At 41.8% G+C, this 6,064-nt stretch overlaps 1 non-coding gene across 1 annotated transcript; it reads left to right on the plus strand.

Annotated features, from left to right (window-relative positions):
• Window positions 1-4,076: 4,076 nt before the first annotated feature.
• LOC116272319 lies at window positions 4,077-4,206 on the plus strand. The gene has a single exon (XR_004181025.1). It is a non-coding gene; the product is annotated as a small nucleolar RNA SNORA61 (small nucleolar RNA).
• Window positions 4,207-6,064: the final 1,858 nt, after the last annotated feature.

The following is a 6,064-nucleotide window of genomic DNA, read 5'->3' on the forward strand; positions in this document are numbered from 1 at the left end:
TTGGCATCCATATGGGTTGCATCTCCTTAAACCATACTTCCCCAAATAAAAACAATAACAAGATCCTAATTCTGATTAACATGACATCTATCTCATACTAATTCCTTCCCCAGAAGAGGAGATGAAGCTCTTGAGTGATGTTTACTGTTCTCCAGGTAAACACTATGACGTAAAATTAACTTAAATACAGATATAAAGTGAATACATTTTATATTACATAATAAGGGAGTAAGAGAAGACAGAAAGTGAAGGTATTTGCTTAAAATGTATACATATACACGAACATATAACAAAACGAGGAGGATATACTCATGTCAGTTACAGTCCTCATTTCCATAACTGGTCATGTGATCATAGCTGGTATTGATCACTACCTTCTTCTACTACCCGTTCTGTATTCCATTTGCCTTCAACAAGCACTTCAGCTGGTCGAGGTTTGTTACCTGGTGGAGTGGCACAAACCTTCATACCTGAAGGATCTGGGTCATTCATAGTCCTACCTGGATTGCACTGTTGTAGTTTTCCATCGACCTTAATCACAGGGTGTGGTAATACTAAGAGATACCCTAAGAGACCTCCTATATTCCATACATACTCTTCCTTACCTCCATTGTGGAGTGGAGGTCCAATTTCCCCTTTGGAAGTCTGGACCAGTCACCCCAACCAATACAGTAACTCCCTTCTTGGCCTATTGACTCAGAGGCATAAAGAGCCCAAAGAGTCTGGGTGGCAGTCTTAGCTTCAAGTTCAATTGAATCATTGTTGTGTCTCTTAATGGAAGCATTCCTCCCTCCAGAACTAAGACCTCTAGGCCAGCAGAGCATAAAATTGCAGGAACAGGAAGCAAAAATTTTGCTAGTGGGTCACTAGGGTAATGGCAAGTGGTGTCATTTCTATTTCCACCCCTTGATTCCTGGACCCTTGAATCTTGGCCCTCGGAGAAACAGCACCATATATTGGATGCTGATTCAGAGCACATATAGCCTCCTGAATGGGCTTGCCCTGGCATCACAAGGCATTGCCACCTAGCTGGAGTGATAACTGAGACTTCAAAAGCATCCAGCTGCTTCAGGATGGTGGGGAATGTGATAAGACCAGTGAATTCCATGAGCATGGGTTCATTGTCACACTTCTTTTGCTGCAAATTGAGTTCCTTGATCAGAAGCAATGCTCTATAGAATACCATAATGGTGGAGGCATTCTGTAAGTCCACAGATGGTAGTTTTGGCAAAGCATTGCATGCAAAGAAAACAAATCCATATCCAAAGTAAATATCTCTTCTAGTGAGGACAGAACACTGCCCCTTCCACAGTGGAAGTGATTCAGTGGTAATCAATTTGCCACTAGGTAGCTGGCTGACATCTTTTCTTTTCTTTTTTTTTCTTTTCTTTTCTTTTCTCTTCTATTTTCTTTTCTTTTCTCTTTTCTTTTCTTTCTTTCCTTTCTTTTTTTCTTCTTTTGAGATGGGGTCTCATTCTGTCACTCAGGCTGGAGTACAGTGGTGTGACCATGGCTCACTGCAACTTCTGCCTCCCAGGCTCAAGCAATCCTCTCACCTTAGCCTCCCAAGTAGCTGCAACCACAGGCGTGGTCACCATGCCTGGCTAATATTTTGTATTTTTGGTAAGGAAAGGTCTTGCCATGTTGGCCAGCCTGGTCTTGAATTCCTGACCTCAAGTGATCTTCTTACCTTGGCCTCCCAAAGTGCTGGATTACAGATGTGAGGCACCATGTCCAGCCTCCTTGACCAGTTTTCATCCAGCCAATTCCTCCTCATTTTTGGGAATCAAGTTAGTTGTCATCACCACCAGGAAGCCTTCCCTGACTACCCAGATAGGCACTTAGTATGTGCCATGCTCTATGCTAGACACTGGGGATCCAAAGATAAATAAGTCACACTTCAGAGCCTAGAAGTGCTCCCAATCTAGAGGATAGAGCAGTGTGGTAAGTGCTGTGATGGAGGTATGCACAGGTGCATGGGAACACTGAGGAAGGGCTCCCAGCCCAGATGAAGTAGGGAAGGGACCCAGAGGAAGTGACACATCAGCTGAGCTAGGCAACGGAGGAAGCAGGGAGGGGGAGAATGTTCCAGACCAAGACTTCCTGGTAAGAGCAATTGTAATACATCTGGGCAACTGCAAGTGGTTCAACATGAACTAAATAGAAAAGGAAGAAGTGATAAGAGATAAGTTTTACCCATGAGCAGGGTATGACAAAGGGTCAAGCTATGAACTTTGTCATTCAAAAGACTTTGGGCTTTATCCTGAAGACATTAGGAAGCTCCTTAAGGACTTTAAATGGGGGAAGATGGGATCACATCTATTTTAAATGATAACTTGCACTGGGCAGAATAAATGAGAGAGAGCAAGGCAGGAGGCAAGGACTCATGTGGAAGGTCATATGTGAAATGACCCTGGCCTGAAATAAGATGATAGTGGTAGGATTAGGTGGGGAGAAGTGGGAAGATTCAGGAGACATCAAGGAGCTAGAATTGCCAGAGCAGAAAAGAAAACCATACAGGTTTCTAACTTTGGCACTTAGAAAAAGTGTAGTATTTTTGTCAAAATAGGGAACACTGGAGAGATCAGGTTTGGGGAAAAATATTTGTTTTGGGCAAGTTGAGTTTGAGGTTCTCTGGGATGTTTAGATGAGGTACCCAGTAGGCAGCTTGCTATGCAAATCTAGAGTTCATAAAAGCCATTTGAATTTCATGACCATTAGGATGGCTACTATTTTTTGTTTTTTTAACACACAGAAAATAACAAGTGTTGGTGAGGATGTGTTGAAAGTGGAACTCTTGTGCACCATTGGTGGAAAGGTAAAATGTTGCAGCCTCTGTGAAAACAGTATGGTGGTTCCTTAAAAAAATTAAAAATAGAATTATGATTTTGTCCACCAATTTCACTTCTGGGTATATGCCCAAAAGAATTGAAAGTAGAGTCTCAACGAGATATTTTTTTCACCCATGTTTATAGAAGCACTATTCACAACAGCCAAAAGGTAGAAGCAACTAGAGGTCTACCAATGGATCAATAGATAAACAAAATGTGTGTGTGTGTATATGTATATACACACACACACACACACACACAATGGAATATTATGTAGCCATGAAAAGAAGGAAATTATGACACATGCTATAGTATGGATGAACCTCAAAGACATTATGCTAAGTGAAATACGCCAGTCACAAAAAGATACATACTGTATGAGTCCACTTACATGAGGTACTGCTACTTTTTGTCCTTGAGTTAGAGAATAATCTAACTTATAGGGACAAAAAGTAGAATGGTGATTGTGGGGAAGGGTAGGGAAGGGGAAAATGGGGAGTTATTGTTTAATGGGTGATGTGGTTTGGCTGTGTCCCCACCCAAAACTCATCTTGAATTGTAGCTCCAATAATTCCTACATGTTGTGGGAGGGACCTGGTGGGAAATAAATGAATACCATAGTATTCTGTGGTAGTGAATGAGTCTCATGAGATCTGATGGTTTTATGAGGGGTTTCCCCTTTTACTTGGCTCTCATTCTCTCTTGCCTGCTACCATGTAAGACATGGCTTTGCTCCTCCTTCACCTTCCACCATGATTGTGAGGCCTCCCCAGCCATGTTGAACTGTGAGTCCATTACCAGTCTTGGGTATGTCTTTATTAGCAGCATGAGAACAGACTATTACAATGGGTATAGAGTTTCAGTGTTGCAATATGAAAAGGGTTCTGGAGATGGATGGTGGCACTGGTTATACAACAACATGAATGTACTTAATGCCACTGAACTGTATACTTAAACATGGTTATGATTTTTAAAAACCAAAAAATGGTTATGATGTTGTCTTAGTCCATTTTCCATTACTTATAACAAAATACCTCAAACTGGGTAAATTATAAGACATGAAATTTATTTCTTACAGTTTTGGAGGCTGGGAAGTCCAAGGTTGAGGGGATGAATCTAGTGAGAGCCTTCTTGCTGGGGGGTGCTCTCTGCGGAGTCCTGAGGTGGTGCAGGGCATTGCATGTAGAGCGGGCCAAGTGTGCTAGTTCAGATCTCTCTTCCTCCTCTTTAAGCCACCAATCTCTGATCCTCTGGTTCCTTTTCCCATTGGATCTGAATGCTGGTCTTGGTGGTTGTAAAAGGAGTAAAAGTAACACTGAAGGTGGCTTCGCAGTCTTGTAGTCTGGCATATCGTTTCCACAGTGGTTTGAAATAATAATAATAATAATAATAAAGCCATAGTTCCATTCCTGTGATAACCCATTAATCCATGAATTAGCTCCCCATGACCTAATCACCTCTTAAAGGCCCCACCTCTCAATACTGCCACACTGGGGAATAAATTCTGACATGAATTTTGAAGAGGACAAACATTCAAACCATAGCAGATGGTAAACTTCATGTTGTGTGTATTTTACCATAATTTCTTGAAAAAGCCATTAGAGCCACCAGTCTTAATTTGGGAATCTTTAGACTGTATAGGTGACAACTAAAGTCATGGTCTCATAGAAAGCAAGAAGAGTAGAGGAAAACTACTAGTTGTAGGGTTGGCAGAGTAAAAGGAAGGTGCAAGGGGGCCTGTGATATCAGAAGGAAAACAGGAAGGAGTGGTAGCATCGAAATGGATGAAGGAGAGCTCATCTTAGGGTCAGAAGCTACAGACACATCAAGAATGAGAAGGACTAAGAGGAATCCTGTATTTAGCAACAGAGAGAGTGTTTATGACCTAGGTGGGGGCAGCCTCAGGGGAGAGGTGGGGTAGAATTCAGACTGCAATGGGGTGAGGAGTGTGTGAACTGAGGAAGTAGTGCAGCATCCTGGAAGCTTGTTTATGACAGAGGGAGAGGGAAGATGGTGATAAAGACAGATGCAGCCGGCTATCCTAAGTTGATGACAAGATCACTAGCTTTGCAATTTGCCCCAGTGTCATGCTCACTCAAGCATCCTTTTGGATATATACATATTCCAACGCCCACATGAACATCTAGCCCACCAGACAGAGTAATGACGTGAGGAATCGGCATTCTAGTTGATACACTTTCCCTCAAAAGTTTGGTTAGCTCAAGGTTAGATCTGACAAGATCAAGTTTTTGAAAGTGGAAAGCTCAAGACACTGAACTGTTTGGAGATCCCCACATGCCCACACTGCACCTCTCTTCTATGTCTTTCTTAAACCGTCCTCCCTCCATGAAATGTCATCCCTCAGATACACACAACTTGCTTTGTTTTATTTTCAAAATGTTTTGTAGAGACGGGGTCTTCCTATGTTGTCCAGGCTGGCCTTGAACTCTTGGGCTCAAGCAATCCTCCCGCCTTGGCCTCCCAGAGTACTGAGATTACAGGCATGAGCCACTGCACCTGGCCACAATTTGTTTTATTCTTACACATTCTTTGAGGCTCAGTTTAGTTTCGCTCCTGTTTCCCTCACTGAACAGCTTCTTGTTTCTTGCTCCCAGCATATGTGTAGATGGTCAGTAAGTGCTTATGGAATTAATGAGTAGATGGCAAAGAAGGATGATGTTGAAAATGCTTAATTAATAACAGAACAAAAAAACCCATTCTTTAATGAGCAGTATTTATTGAACATTTGCCAGGCGCACACCAGGTATGACCGCTGTACAAAAAGATAGGGACCCTCTCCTTAAAGAGCATACCCATGGGAGCTCTTTTATCACACCTTTCATGGTTGAAGGAGAATGGTAGTTACATTTGGCCTCTGTGCTCTCCAAATTATTTGTTCATACTTGAGGCTGGCACATTGTGTACAATAAATCTTTGTTGAACAGATGAATGAGCCTTTATTATAGAACTTATAATATGATTTTTTACTTTTTGTGTGTGATTTTCTCCTCCACATCATGAGCTCTTGGAAGCCAGGAACTATGCCTTACTCATGTTTGTTAACAGAATCTAGCACAGAGCTTTGTACATAATAAGTGCCAAAAATGTTTATTGGCTAAAAGAATGAATTTCTAATAGAGGTAACAGCAATGCGTACACAACCACACATACACGTAATTTACATTCTCTTTTTCCCCCAATTTTTTTTTTTTTTGCATAGGAAGCCAGGTGAA

This window comes from Papio anubis, chromosome 1, assembly GCF_008728515.1.
Source record: "Papio anubis isolate 15944 chromosome 1, Panubis1.0, whole genome shotgun sequence".
NCBI classification, from domain to species: Eukaryota; Metazoa; Chordata; class Mammalia; order Primates; family Cercopithecidae; genus Papio; species Papio anubis.